The following is a 14,239-nucleotide window of genomic DNA, read 5'->3' as shown; positions in this document are numbered from 1 at the left end:
GTCTAGACGTAATAAAGAGATGCTCTGCTTTTCTGACACCACACTCCAAAAAGGAAGTTCTGCAGGCTCTAGTTTTGTCTAATCTTGATTATTGTCCAGTCGTGTGGTCCAGTGCTGCAGGAAAAGCCAAGTTAAGCTGCAGTTGGCCCAGAACAGAGTGGCACGTTTTGCTCTTAAATGTAATTGGAGGGCTGATAAAAATACTATGCCAGTCTCTCTTGGCTAAGAGTTGAGGAGAGACTGACTGCATCACTTCTTTTTATAAGAAACATTAACGTGTTGAAAATTCCAAATTGTTTGCATAGTCAACTTACACACAGCTCTGACACACACACGTATCCCACCAGACATGCCACCAGGGGTCTTTTCACATTCCCCAAATCCAGTGTAAATTCAAGAAAGTGTACAGTTTTATATAGAGCCCTTATTGCATGGAACTTCCTTCCATCTCATATTGCTCAAATAAACAACAAACCTGTTTTTTTTTAAACAGATTGCGGCAACACCTCGGTGCACAATGCCTCTCCCCTGTTTGGCCTAGATAGTTTGTGTGTATGCATTGATATGTAGGCTACATGTGCCTTTAATTTTTTTTTCATGTGGTTCTGTTCTTGTCTATTGATCTGTATTATGTCATTATGTTTTTGTGTGGACCCCAGGAAGAGTAGCTGCTGCTTTTGCAACAGCTAATGGAGATCTTAATGAAATACCAAAATGTCAACATTGAGAAATTAGACTGAGTCAATAAATTGTGAGCTGTTTTTTGTCACTGGATCTAAAAAATGAATCCATGGTAAATGTATAATGTGCAGTGATAGTTAATTCATGATGTGTACACCAAACAGACCTTGAGAAGATGACAAATGTGTGGTCCTCTGCCTCAAGGCTCCATTATGATTCTGATCATGGTTGTTTGTTTTCCTGCGCAGGTGATCTCAGCTGACCAGCGCTCCTCGAAGCACTGGGAGCTGACTGGGGAAGGCTGTGAGATAGCCGAACAGGCAGCCATGAGGCCCGAATGTCAGCTCCATCCCAGAGGAAGGGATGCCCAGAGCCAGCTCATGGTGAGAGGACCTGCAGGGTGCCTGGACAAATAATATGTACCATGATGTTATAGTTTATTTGGAGAGCAATCCACAAAAATAAAGAATTGAATTGTAAAGCTCTTTATCTTTACATTGTATCTTATGCTTTCCACTTGGAGCATTGGGGCAGTGTTTTACAGATAGTTTTGTCTCTCTTCAGAAACTAGCCTTGGGAAGGTGGGTTTCAGCGCAAGGCCATGTCCAACAAGTGTGGGATCCGTTCTGATGGATATTGAACAGGGCGGACCCAGGATCTTCAAGACTGTGAGTTTATCTTCACATCTGACTTGGTGTGCTTTGTGATTGAGTGTGAGTGTTGCTTTTCTAATGGAGAAATTAAGTATGACACACATAAACATAAATTTCACGTGTGTGTCCAGGTGGAGCACTTAGAAGACTTGGTGAGGGACAAGTTGCTCCTGGTACAGAAAGGCCAGGCGTCTCAACTGGAGGAGAAGGAGAAGAATGAGCTGAAGAAACGCAAACTGCTCTCTGAAGTGTAAGAATCAGACCGGTTGATAATATTTGACTACTGTGAAAACGTCTGTGAAATGTTAAGTATATTCCTAATTGATATCTACCAGTAGATGGCAATAGATGCCATTCAGCAGTACAACACAGTGTTCACTCATCTGGCATCCGGCATGTTCAGGATGCCCCAGTCACAACTAGCCTCAGCATAGTCTCATGCTGATGATGTTCTCTGACTTGTTGACCCCTAAGTCTTTAGTTGAATAACAGCTGAGAAATGATATTAAATACATCAATAAGGTTTAGATTTAGAATATAAATTGTCTTATATCATAGTTACATCCTATGTGAGTCAATGTTGTCGTCTTGTCTAAGTCGAGATGTCTAGTTCACCCAATGATATGAATACACTGAGCAACAAATTGTTAATTGTATACTTCCTATTTGCTAAATAGTGTCCCAGGCCCTCACCACCACCACCACCACCACCACATGTTCCCAATCTCCAATGTTCCCCCAAGATAAGACCTCTTGTGGCCTTTGTGACTCATGTGATATACCACTTTCAAATGACCACATTTATGCAGTTTGAATGAGAATGATTGTATTTATTTCTGTGAATTTTAGGACGGTCAAGTCCTATTGGATCACAAAGGGCAGCTGTTTCAGCACCACCATCACTAAGCAGGAGACAGAGCTCACCCCCAGAGATGATCGCTAGGTGAGTCCTGCTCTGCTTTTCCTGTCAACTTTGTCATGGTCGCTCTATGATTGCTAAGATGAAGGAATTCCCAGCATTCTGTATCTCGAACCTGCATGCTGCTGCTGGGGGACCCTGTCCTAAGGCAAATGTATATTAGCCTAAAGTTGTTCATTCTCTACAGTGATGTAATTTCTATTCATATCACTGCATGTTGTAATCAAATTGGCAGTGTTTTCATTAGGTACCGTGCATGATCCAATTAGTTTTTATTTTTACCTGGAAACTGCTGTCTCTCTCAAAATGCAGGTGATCTCTTGACCAAGCCTGGTTTTCATGTGATTGTCTGAAACAATTTGTTAGTTCTCGTACCCCCAAAACAGATGAATGAAAATGCACCTGGTCTGCAATATCACGAGGGGATTTGGCACAGAACTGTATTCAGGTGTCCCAAAAATGAAATGAGTGTTTTTGTACCATTTCTCGTTTATCTGCACACAGACTTTGCTTGTGTTTGGCCATATACACTCGGTAATTTGATGTTCTCTAGAACATATTATATGTTCTCCTCCAAATTGACCTATGTCTGGTCTGTGACAGTGGGAGCTGGAAGGAGAAGAAGTTCAAGCCTTATAACTTTGAGGCCTTGGGTGTGGCCCCAGACTGTGGCCACCTGCATCCGCTCATGAAGGTCCGCACGCAGTTCAGACAGATCTTCCTGGAGATGGGGTCAGTCGCCTATCCTCTATTCTGCCCTTGCAGGACACCATCAGTATACCCTATATAACTAATGTACGGTAAGACTAAGGTTTAAGACCTGTGTGTACTCACTCCTCCTGTCTCCTTCAGCTTCACTGAGATGCCCACCAACAACTTCATTGAGAGCTCCTTCTGGAACTTTGACTCCCTGTTTCAGCCCCCAGCAGCACCCAGCCAGGGACCAACACGACACCTTCTTCCTGTCTGGTGAGCAACTGGGTGTCTCTGTGTGTCTGGACTTGATGCCCAGATAGGATAAAATGGTGCATTATTGATGATGCACTGAAAGGGAAATCTGATTTCCCTAGCTAAAACAGACTCTAGATTTCTATTAGATATAATTAATCTGTTTTCATCATGTACCATCAGTATTATTTCCATTTAACTTACCGGTAACTGTGGCCCCTCCTATTATTATATGTCTCAGACCCAGCTCAGGCCCATGAGTTTCCCCAGGACTACCTGGAGAGAGTGAGGAAGGTCCATTCAGAGGGAGGCTTTGGATCACAGGGGTGAGAGCTAATCTTCCACACACGTGCATACACATGGATTTACACACACACACATTTTATTTTATTTATTTTTTATAAAAAATATCTCCCCCAATTTCGTGTTATCCAATTGGTAGTCACAGTCTTGTCCCATTGCTGCAACTCCCATACGGACTCATTCTTGACACAATGCCCACTTAACCCGGAAGCCAGCCGCACCAATGTGTCGGGAGGAAACACAGAGGAAACAGCGCCCGGCCCGCCACAGGAGTCGCTGGTACGCGATGGGACAAGAACATCCCTGCCGGCCAAACCCTCCCCTAACCCGGACAAAGCTCGGCCAATTGTGTGCCGCCCCATGTGTCACTCGGTCGCGGCCGGCTGCGACTGCGCCTGGACTCGAACCAGGATCTCTAGTGGCACAGCACAGCCTTAGACCACTGTGCCACTCAGGAGGCCCAACATGTTCTACTTTTAACGCTGTGTGTGTTTGACAGGTACAAGTATGACTGGAAGATTGAGGAGGCTCAGAAGAACATCCTCCGTACTCACACCACAGCAGTCAGCGCTCGCATGCTGTACAAACTCGCTCAGCAGGTAACCCACTATCTACGTTTGTTCATGCTGTCTTAGTATTTACTAAAATGAATTAGAAAGTAATTGCATGAGGGTGATGTTACATTCTAACTGTGCAGTAATTGAGCAACTTTCCTCTGTAACCATTTCAAATGTACCTTTCTTTCTACCAGGAAAAGTTCACCCCTGTCAAGTACTTTTCCATCGACAGAGTATTCCGTAATGAAACTCTGGATGCCACCCACTTGGCAGAGTTTCACCAGATTGAGGGAGTGGTGGCTGACTATGGCCTTACCCTGGGTGACCTCATGGGCATCCTTCATCAGTTTTTCAATAAACTAGGTGAGGGCTCTACCAGTCAGGGTTGGGGTCAATTCTACTCATTCAATTCTCTCCCAGGAAATGTAATTCAATTCAAATTCGAGGTCGGTCTTTGAATTCAGAGATAATTCAATTCCTCTCAATTCCAATGTTAGGTAAATTCCAAGAATTCAAGTCAAAATTCAATATTATCCCCAAAAATTCAACAAATTCCAATTAGAAATTAAATTTCTTCAGGCTTTCAGGCTGATCATGTCACTGTTCAGACAGCCTAGCTATACTGGAAATATCTGAATACAGGTTGAAATGATTAAAACCAAATCCTATAGTAAATGTTTTTATACTATATGCATTAATTCCATTAACTAGGAAATGTTAAAAAAAATTCAATTCCAAAGATTAAATGTAAAAAAAAACAATAGAATGTAATTCAACATACATTCAAAAAAACAAAAAACATACAAAAAATAAATAAATATTCAGACCCTTTGCTATAAGAACCAAAATTGAGTTCATGTGCATCCTGTTTACATTGATCATCCTAGACAATTCAAGAATTGAATGGAATTTAAATTATATAAGAATTGACCCCACCCTGCTCCCAGTACCTCATTTTTTTAAAAATGTTGTATTTATTTTTTAACAGTTGTCCGCACTGAAGTGGCCTCTAATGCATCTTAATGCCTGTAGTACAACATGAGCTTGTTTCTCTGTCAGATGTAGTATTTGAGAAAGTAAATATATTTATAATTTTCTCCAGGAATCACCAAATTACGCTTAAACCGGCCTACAATCCATACACCGAGCCGAGCATGGAAGTGTTCAGCTACATGAAGGTACAGTTCTTTGAAGATCCTCAAACCCTGGCATGTCTCATGTTTGTGTGAAATGTGTGTTTGGCCTTGTCTCACTCAAACCCAAAGCCCATAGACGACGCAATTCTATCCACACTGAGTACATCTTTTTTTTTTTTCTTCTCCACAATTTCGTTACTGTCTTGTCTCATCACTACAAGGTGAAGGTCGAGAGCCATGCATCCTCCGAAACACAACCCAACCAAGCCGCACTGCTTTTAACACAGCACGCATCCAAACCTGGAAGCCAGCCGCACCAATGTGTCGGAGGAAACACTGTACACCTAGCGACCTGGTCAGGTGCACTGCGCCCGGTCTGCCATAGGAGTCGCTAGTGCGCGATGAGACAAGGATATCCCTACCGGCCAATCCCTCCCTAACCCGGACGACGCTGAGCCAATTGTGCGCCTTCTTCCGGTCATGGCCCGGCTGCGACAGAGCCTTGGCTCGAACCCAGAGTCTCTGGTGGCACAGCTAGCACTGCGATGCAGTACCTTAGACAACTGTGCCACCCGGGACGCACACTGAATCCATCTTAATTTGTCCATTCCTGCTCACCCAGGGCTGAAGAAGTGGGTGGAGGTGGGAAACTCTGGGATGTTCAGGCCAGAGATGCTGCTGCCTATGGGGCTCCCTGAGGGGTGACGGTCATCGCCTGGGGGCTGTCTCTGGAGAGGTGAGTCAATGACAAAGAACACATCCTCAACTAGAACTGATCCTGGTGATGTAATGGAATTGACTGACTGACATTTGTTAATACAAGACCTACAATACACAACCCCTTCTGCCCTGGCCTACCCCACTTCAACACTCTCTGACCCCTGTCTCTAGGGTCGGGAATTGCCAGGGATCTCAAGATACGATATCACCATACTTAGGTGCCGATACGATGATACGGTGGTCTAAAACATAAGAAAGACCTGCTCTTTCCATGACATAGACAAACCATGTAAATTCAGGTGAAAGCTATGATCCCTTATTGATGTCACCTGTTAAATCCACACTTCAAGGAGACAGGTTAAAGGGGATTTTAAGCCTCGAGCCGCGACATGGATTGTGTATGTGCCATTCAGAGTGTGAATGGGCAAGACAAAAGATTTTAGTGCCTTAAACGGGGTGTGGTAGTAGGTGCCAGGGCACCAGTTTTGAGTCTGTCAAGAACAGCAACGCTGCAGGGTTTTTCATGGCCAACAGTTTCCTGTGTGCATCAAGAATGGTCCACCACCCAAAGGATATCCAGCCAACTTGACACAACTGTGGAAAGCATTGAAGTCAACATGGGCCAGCATCCCTGTGGAACGCTTTCGACACCTTGTAGAATTGAGGCTGTTCTGATGGCAAAAGATGGGGTGCAACTCAATATTAGGAAGGTGTTCTTAATGTTTGTTATACTCAGTGTATGTCTGCTGCAGAGAGACAAGCGAGAGCATGAGAAAACACGTTTTGATCAGTCAGGGAACGAAGTGCTGAAAAAATGTTTGATCGCTATTTAAAAAGATGGAGGACAAGCTATAGGCAGGTACAGCCGACTAGTGCTAGCTAACGCTACCGAGAGTAGCAAAACCATTTATTTATTATTAATTACAAATCAACTTGGATATCGATATAATACCATCCAAAAGTAACTATCTATTCGCGCCCCCATCATTACCCGTCTCTCCACTGCTCCACTCTTGGGCCAGCTATCTCACTGGAATTGACCCGCATCAGCTTCATATCACTTACCCCGACCTTAACTCTCTCATAACCAGATGCACAGGGTCAACTGTTAGTGTACTTGAATGGGACATGGGATTTCAATAGTAAAATGTTTCCATAATGTGAAAATATACAATGTTATGCCTGTAATCCCAGTGTGATTTCCCATAGAGGGTTAAAGGTGGACAGTAGTGTGGTCATGTCCCCCCCCAGATGTGCAGCCATGCTTCCAGCACACAACACCAGTCTGTTGGCCCACATGTCGACATGTTTACTTCTGGATTGTTATATCTGAGAAATTAGCATAAAACACCATATCGCCTAATGAGCCTAGAATAATGGTTTCCTCAGATGAACGTCAGAACTGACCATTTAGATATATTTGTGCTCTACTGCGGGTGCTTGAACCCTGGTGACACTGAGGAATTGTATCTATGAAGAAATCACTGCTAATGGCTATAGTCAGTGAGCTGGGAAGGACCATATCATCTACTCTGTGTAATCGCTCTCCTCCATCCCCTCTGTCCATATAGACCTTTGTCTCTATCCCTGTTTGTCCCCTCTTTCTCTTTGCTGTCTTCCACCTCTCCTTATAATGTACTATGTCATCTTCCTGACACTCTTTCCTCTGCCCTTCTCTGTCTCCTTCAGGCCCACCATGATCAAGTATGGCATCAACAACATTCGTGAGCTGGTGGGACACAAGGTCAACCTGCAGATGGTCTACGACAGCCCTGTGTGTCGACTGGACTCTTAGATTCTGTTCAGGCTTCCTCTTGGACAGGCTCACATTACCATACACATCCCACCCAAGGCCCGTGTCGTCAGGACCCCTTTGCCCACTAGCAACCATATGAACACTGAACAATCCCAAAAACCCTTAATCTACCTTGGCCAGAGACAGATCTGTCTGTTTGAGAGGGAGGGAAAGAGGACTTACTTTTCTCCTTATAGCTTGTCTGTGGTTCTAGCTGGATTATTGCTGTTGTTTAGCCACGCGATACACAGATTATACTTTAAACCTAATTTATGAAACAATTATAACTCATCTTTGGTCCTAACCAGCAGCTATGCATGTGCTGAGGGGTAGGTAGTGCTATTATTGTTTTCTCTGCTGATGTGTGCACTACATCAGAGCATAAGGAACTTCACCAGTGAGTCTGTTTTTTAATTTAAACGTTAGGTAGCCGCTGTGCAGTTTTCTATGTAATGAAATGCTTGTACAGTAAAGATGCTAACTTGAAGCCCTTTAGCCTTCCATACAAAACCAACCAACTCTGTGCTGTGTCCACTCAGTTCATGAGACAAATTAGAAATGGTCAAATAAAGATGTTTGAAAGTAGCACGATTTACGCCGTCAGTCTAATGTAATCCCCATTGGTAATGCTGAGTTTTTGTTATTCTACTCTGGCTGTGCCAGGTCTGGCTTTAAACCGGTCAGAAGAACATTCTTGTTTTCATCAATCTTGTTGTGGCAGGTGCGTAACGTGGATTGGCGTGTTGAGTGATGTGTGCCAAGGTTTAAACCAGAGGATTTAGGAGTTATTTGTGTCATTCCAGTGAAGGTGGGATTACGAATCGCCTTTATCGCCTCTAAGTCTCATGTCATCGTACACAGGGTAGACTTTTAGCTCTGTGTGCTCACAGGAGATAATTGGGTTAACACATTAGAGCACTTTGGTTGTAAGTGTAACCTAAAATAATTTGCTATGATACTAAATAAAGAGTCAAGTCTTCCTGTTAGTTTGTTTTGGGCAGCGGCACGTTGGATATGTTTTTGCTGGTGGCTAGTTCATCCCCAATCCCTGCACGATTCGTAATAAATTTGCTGTTGTGAAGAGATGTTATACACTCTACTGTTATGTATTATGTAAATCTTCCGTAGTCTGAATTAGAGACTGTATGTTGTAATGCAAATCAGTATCCTTCTGAGGAGCAATATTGAAGTTGTACTTCAGCCATGCGTAATCACTTCACTGGAATTGCTTCTCCTGAATGAACCTGGCACAGCGACGTCGTGGTACATGCAAGTCTGCCTGAGCATCCTGTGCTGTCTTTCGCGCCTACATGGAGCTGAATTTCTGAATTCGGGAGTCTTTAAAAAACCTTGCATGCTATTGAAGCTAACTTGTGGGCCCAGAATAGATGCTGTTGAAAGTTTGTGACAAAGAGAATGATGTTGCGATGTTGCGTGCTCTGCCAAGACTGGAAATCCTGTGTCTGCTGCAATAATGGACAGACAGGATTAAAAGGTTGTTTACTTAATCAAATGCAGGAACTCCCTTAAGTCTTTCTGTTCAGCTAATCCTTCAACGTCTGGAAATAACATTTAAACCGGAGTCTGGGAGTCAAGCTAAGGGTTCCCCAGAACAAAACAATATATAGACAGAACAGATCAACCAAGTTTCTCTGTAGAACCTCTAATTCTAGTTGGAACATACTTCTGGATGCAGTTTTATTCTACCAAGTACTAACTATCCTAACTATCTTCACAAGCACTGGGATAGAAAAATGCTTCATAGGTTTTTGTATCCAGTTTTATATGCACATTTCAATTTATATATATATATATATTTTAATCCTGTGCAATCTCATCGTGTGTGTCACCTGCATCATATCATGTTTGCAGTTTCTAACTTGCAGAAGTTACACTACATACCTAAATCAATAATAACCGATGTAATGGCCATTTAGTTTGAACTTGGTACACATATTTACTACTTCATTGAACATCTCAGCTTTGATGTGGTACTGTATAGTGTAGTCCTTTTCATGTTCTGAAAGATACAGACAGTAAAATCAAAATTCCTCGATTGGCACAACCAGTGGACAAACCTATTAGCTGGTCCTTAATTATGTTCACCCTCATACTCTCATTTCAACTCCAAAGCCACATCTGGGAGTCATTTTGCACACAGTTCCACATATATCACCATGAATGCAATGCTTTGTATTGATGAGTAAATGATTAATACATTTAGGAGTTCATCAAAACATGGTCTCATTATTTCACTTTCATCGTTTTACTTTGATCTTGAAATGAAGCAACATTTATTTTGGAGGAATAGCTGTTTTTAGAGGCCCCCCAAATCCCTCCATGTTTTGATGGATACTGAAGCAGTATTTAAATGTTATATAAGAAAGGGGGGCTAGTGTAGGCAGCTGATGGTGATAGGTTTTGGATGAAACATGGCAAATCCTTTTCCATGGGATCAGTCTGGATCATTTTGAATGTGTTGCACATCTTTAAATAATCTTCTCATGGCAATAGCCATTGATTAACCCCCTGTCCTGCACAGGGTCAATTCAGTAGACCAGGGGTTCTTAAACTTTTTCAGCTCGAGACGCAAATGAGAAACTGACCGTCCTCCCATGACCCAAATTAAGAATAAATAGTGTGTAATTGTAGATGTATTCTCATAACTCGCGACCCACCTTTCACATACCCAGGGCCCACTCAAGGTCCCAACCCATAGTTTAATTAAAATATCCTGCAGTAGACAAATCTCAGTGTCAGTACAGGGTGATACGGTATAGCACCAGCATGAAAGTTATCTTCAAACTCTCCTTTGTCAAGTTTTGGTTGCTGTGTGGTGTTAACATTTCAATCCATTTAGTTGTCTTGTTAATAACCTTAAGTAGGTCTGTTGAGTCCTGTGACGAGCTTGGTGTAATCAGAATCAACCAGTGACCACAGGGCTGGAGGGAGTTGGTGCTGGCTCCTTTCAGATCTCGCTGGGGAGGGAGTTAGAGTACCCAGGCCAGGGGCTGCTGTCTATGGCCAGGGCAGCAGGGCTGTTGTTGCCGGTGCCATGGGTGGGGAAGAAGGGGATGTAGGCCTCTACCCAGAACACGTGTGTCCTCTCTGATAATAATCTGATCCTAGATCTGTCTGACAGGACAACCTCTACCCAGAACACAGTGTGTGTGTCCTCTCTGATAATAATCTGATCCTAGATCTGTCTGACAGGACAACCTCTACCCAGAACACGTGTGTCCTCTCTGATAATAATCTAATCCTAGATCTGTCTGACAGGACAACCTCTACCCAGAACACGTGTGTCCTCTCTGATAATAATCTGATCCTAGATCTGTCTGACAGGACAACCTCTACCCAGAACACGTGTGTCCTCTCTGATAATAATCTGATCCTAGATCTGTCTGACAGGACAACCTCTCTGACCCAGAACAAATCAAATCAAATCAAATCAAATCAAATTTTATTTGTCACATACACATGGTTAGCAGATGTTAATGCAGAGTGTAGCGAAATGCTTGTGCTTCTAGTTCCGACAATGCAGTAATAACGAGCAAGTAATCTAACTAACAATTCCAAAAAAAAACTACTGTCTTATACACAGTGTAAGGGGATAAAGAATATGTACATAAGGATATATGAATGAGTGATGGTACAGAGCAGCATAGGCAAGATACAGTAGATGATATCGAGTACAGTATATACATATGAGATAAGTATGTAAACCAAGTGGCATAGTTAAAGTGGCTAGTGATACATGTATTACATAAGGATGCAGTCGATGATATAGAGTACAGTATCAGCGTATGCATATGAGATGAACAATGTAGGGTAAGTAACATTATATAAGGTAGCATTGTTTAAAGTGGCTAGTGATATATTTACATAATTTCCCATCAATTCCCATGATTAAAGTGGCTGGAGTAGAGTCAGTGTCATTGACAGTGTGTTGGCAGTAGCCACTCAATGTTAGTGGTGGCTGTTTAACAGTCTGATGGCCTTGAGATAGAAGCTGTTTTCAGTCTCTCGGTCCCAGCTTTGATGCACCTGTACTGACCTCGCCTTCTGGATGACAGCGGGGTGAACAGGCAGTGGCTCGGGTGGTTGATGTCCTTGATGATCTTTATGGCCTTCCTGTAGCATCGGGTGGTGTAGGTGTCCTGGAGGGCAGGTAGTTTGCCCCCGGTGATGCGTTGTGCAGACCTCACTACCCTCTGGAGAGCCTTACGGTTGAGGGCGGTGCAGTTGCCATACCAGGCGGTGATACAGCCCGCCAGGATGCTCTCGATTGTGCATCTGTAAGAAGTTTGTGAGTGCTTTTGGTGACAAGCCGGGCTTCTTCAGCCTCCTGAGGTTGAAGGGCGCTGCTGCGCCTTCCTCACGATGCTGTCTGTGTGAGTGGACCAATTCAGTTTGTCTGTGATGTGTATGCCGAGGAACTTAAAACTTGCTACCCTCTCCACTACTGTTCCATCGATGTGGATGGGGGGTGTTCCCTCTGCTGTTTCCTGAAGTCCACAATCATCTCCTTAGTTTTGTTGACGTTGAGTGTGAGGTTATTTTCCTGACACCACACTCCGAGGGCCCTCACCTCCTCCCTGTAGGCCGTCTCGTCGTTGTTGGTAATCAAGCCTACCACTGTTGTGTCGTCCGCAAACTTGATGATTGAGTTGGAGGCGTGCATGGCCACGCAGTCGTGGGTGAACAGGGGAGTACAGGAGGGGCTCAGAACGCACCCTTGTGGGGCCCCAGTGTTGAGGATCAGCGGGGAGGAGATGTTGTTGCCTACCCTCACCACCTGGGGGCGGCCCGTCAGGAAGTCCAGTACCCAGTTGCACAGGGCGGGGTCGAGACCCAGGGTCTCGAGCTTGATGACGAGCTTGGAGGGTACTATGGTGTTGAATGCCGAGCTGTAGTCGATGAACAGCATTCTCACATAGGTATTCCTCTTGTCCAGATGGGTTAGGGCAGTGTGCAGTGTGTTGAGATTGCATCGTCTGTGGACCTATTTGGGCGGTAAGCAAATTGGAGTGGGTCAAGGGTGTCAGGTAGGGTGGAGGTGATATGGTCCTTGACTAGTCTCTCAAAGCACTTCATGATGACGGATGTGAGTGCTACGGGCGGTAGTCGTTTAGCTCAGTTACCTTAGCTTTCTTGGGAACAGGAACAATGGTGGCCCTCTTGAAGCATGTGGGAACAGCAGACTGGTATAGGGATTGGTTGAATATGTCCGTAAACACACCGGCCAGCTGGTCTGCGCATGCTCTGAGGGCGCGGCTGGGGATGCCGTCTGGGCCTGCAGCCTTGCGAGGGTTAACACGTTTAAATGTCTTACTCACTTCGGCTGCAGTGAAGGAGAGACCGCATGATTCCGTTGCAGGCCGTGTCAGTGGCACTGTATTGTCCTCAAAGCGGGCAAAAAGTTATTTAGTCTGCCTGGGAGCAAGACATCCTGGTCCGTGACTGGGCTGGGTTTCTTCCTGTAGTCCGTGATTGACTGTAGACCCTGCCACATACCTCTTGTGTCTGAGCCGTTGAATTGAGATTCTACTTTGTCTCTGTACTGGCGCTTAGCTTGTTTGATAGCCTTGCGGAGGGAATAGCTGCACTGTTTGTATTCAGTCATGTTACCAGACACCTTGCCCTGATTAAAAGCAGTGGTTCGTGCCTTCAGTTTCACACGAATGCTGCCATCAATCCCACGGTTTCTGGTTAGGGAATGTTTTAATCGTTGCTATGGGAACGACATCTTCAACGCACGTTCTAATGAACTCGCACACCGTATCAGCGTATTCGTCAATGTTGTTGTCTGACGCAATACGAAACATCTCCCAGTCCACGTGATGGAAGCAGTCTTGGAGTGTGGAGTCAGCTTGGTCGGACCAGCGTTGGACAGACCTCAGCGTGGGAGCTTCTTGTTACACGTGTGTCCTCTCTGATAATAATCTGATCCTAGATCTGTCTGACAGGACAACCTCTACCCAGAACACGTGTGTCCTCTCTGATAATAATCTGATCCTAGATCTGTCTGACAGGACAACCTCTACCCAGAACACGTGTGTCCTCTCTGATAATAATCTGATCCCAGATCTGTCTGACAGGACAACCTCTACCCAGAACACGTGTGTCCTCTCTGATAATAATCTGATCCCAGATCTGTCTGACAGGACAACCTCTACCCAGAACACGTGTGTCCTCTCTGATAATAATCTGATCCCAGATCTGTCTGACAGGACAACCTCTACCCAGAACACGTGTGTCCTCTCTGATAATAATCTGATCCTAGATCTGTCTGACAGGACAACCTACACACGTATTCTCTCACTCTGAAAAAGAAAAACACTTTCAGCTCCCCTAAATGAGTGAAGCCTAAATCAACATCCTCTTCTCTAGTATCCCACAGCATGTCTCTCCTCTGCTCTGTACCTACATCCCAAACAGCACCCTTATTCCCTATTCCCTTATTCCCTATTCCCACAATCTAGGGAATAGAGTGCCGTTTGGGATACATGGTATCTCCTCAGGGC

The 14,239-nt window shown here is 44.3% G+C and overlaps 1 pseudogene; it reads left to right on the top strand.

Moving 5' to 3' along the window:
- The first annotated feature begins 929 nt into the window (after positions 1-929).
- LOC121842370 lies at positions 930-8,303 on the top strand (annotated as a pseudogene).
- The last annotated feature ends 5,936 nt before the right edge of the window (positions 8,304-14,239 follow it).

Source organism: Oncorhynchus tshawytscha, unplaced genomic scaffold (assembly GCF_018296145.1).
Source record: "Oncorhynchus tshawytscha isolate Ot180627B unplaced genomic scaffold, Otsh_v2.0 Un_contig_9624_pilon_pilon, whole genome shotgun sequence".
Classification (NCBI taxonomy): domain Eukaryota; kingdom Metazoa; phylum Chordata; class Actinopteri; order Salmoniformes; family Salmonidae; genus Oncorhynchus; species Oncorhynchus tshawytscha.
This window is presented reverse-complemented; position numbering and strand designations above follow the sequence as displayed.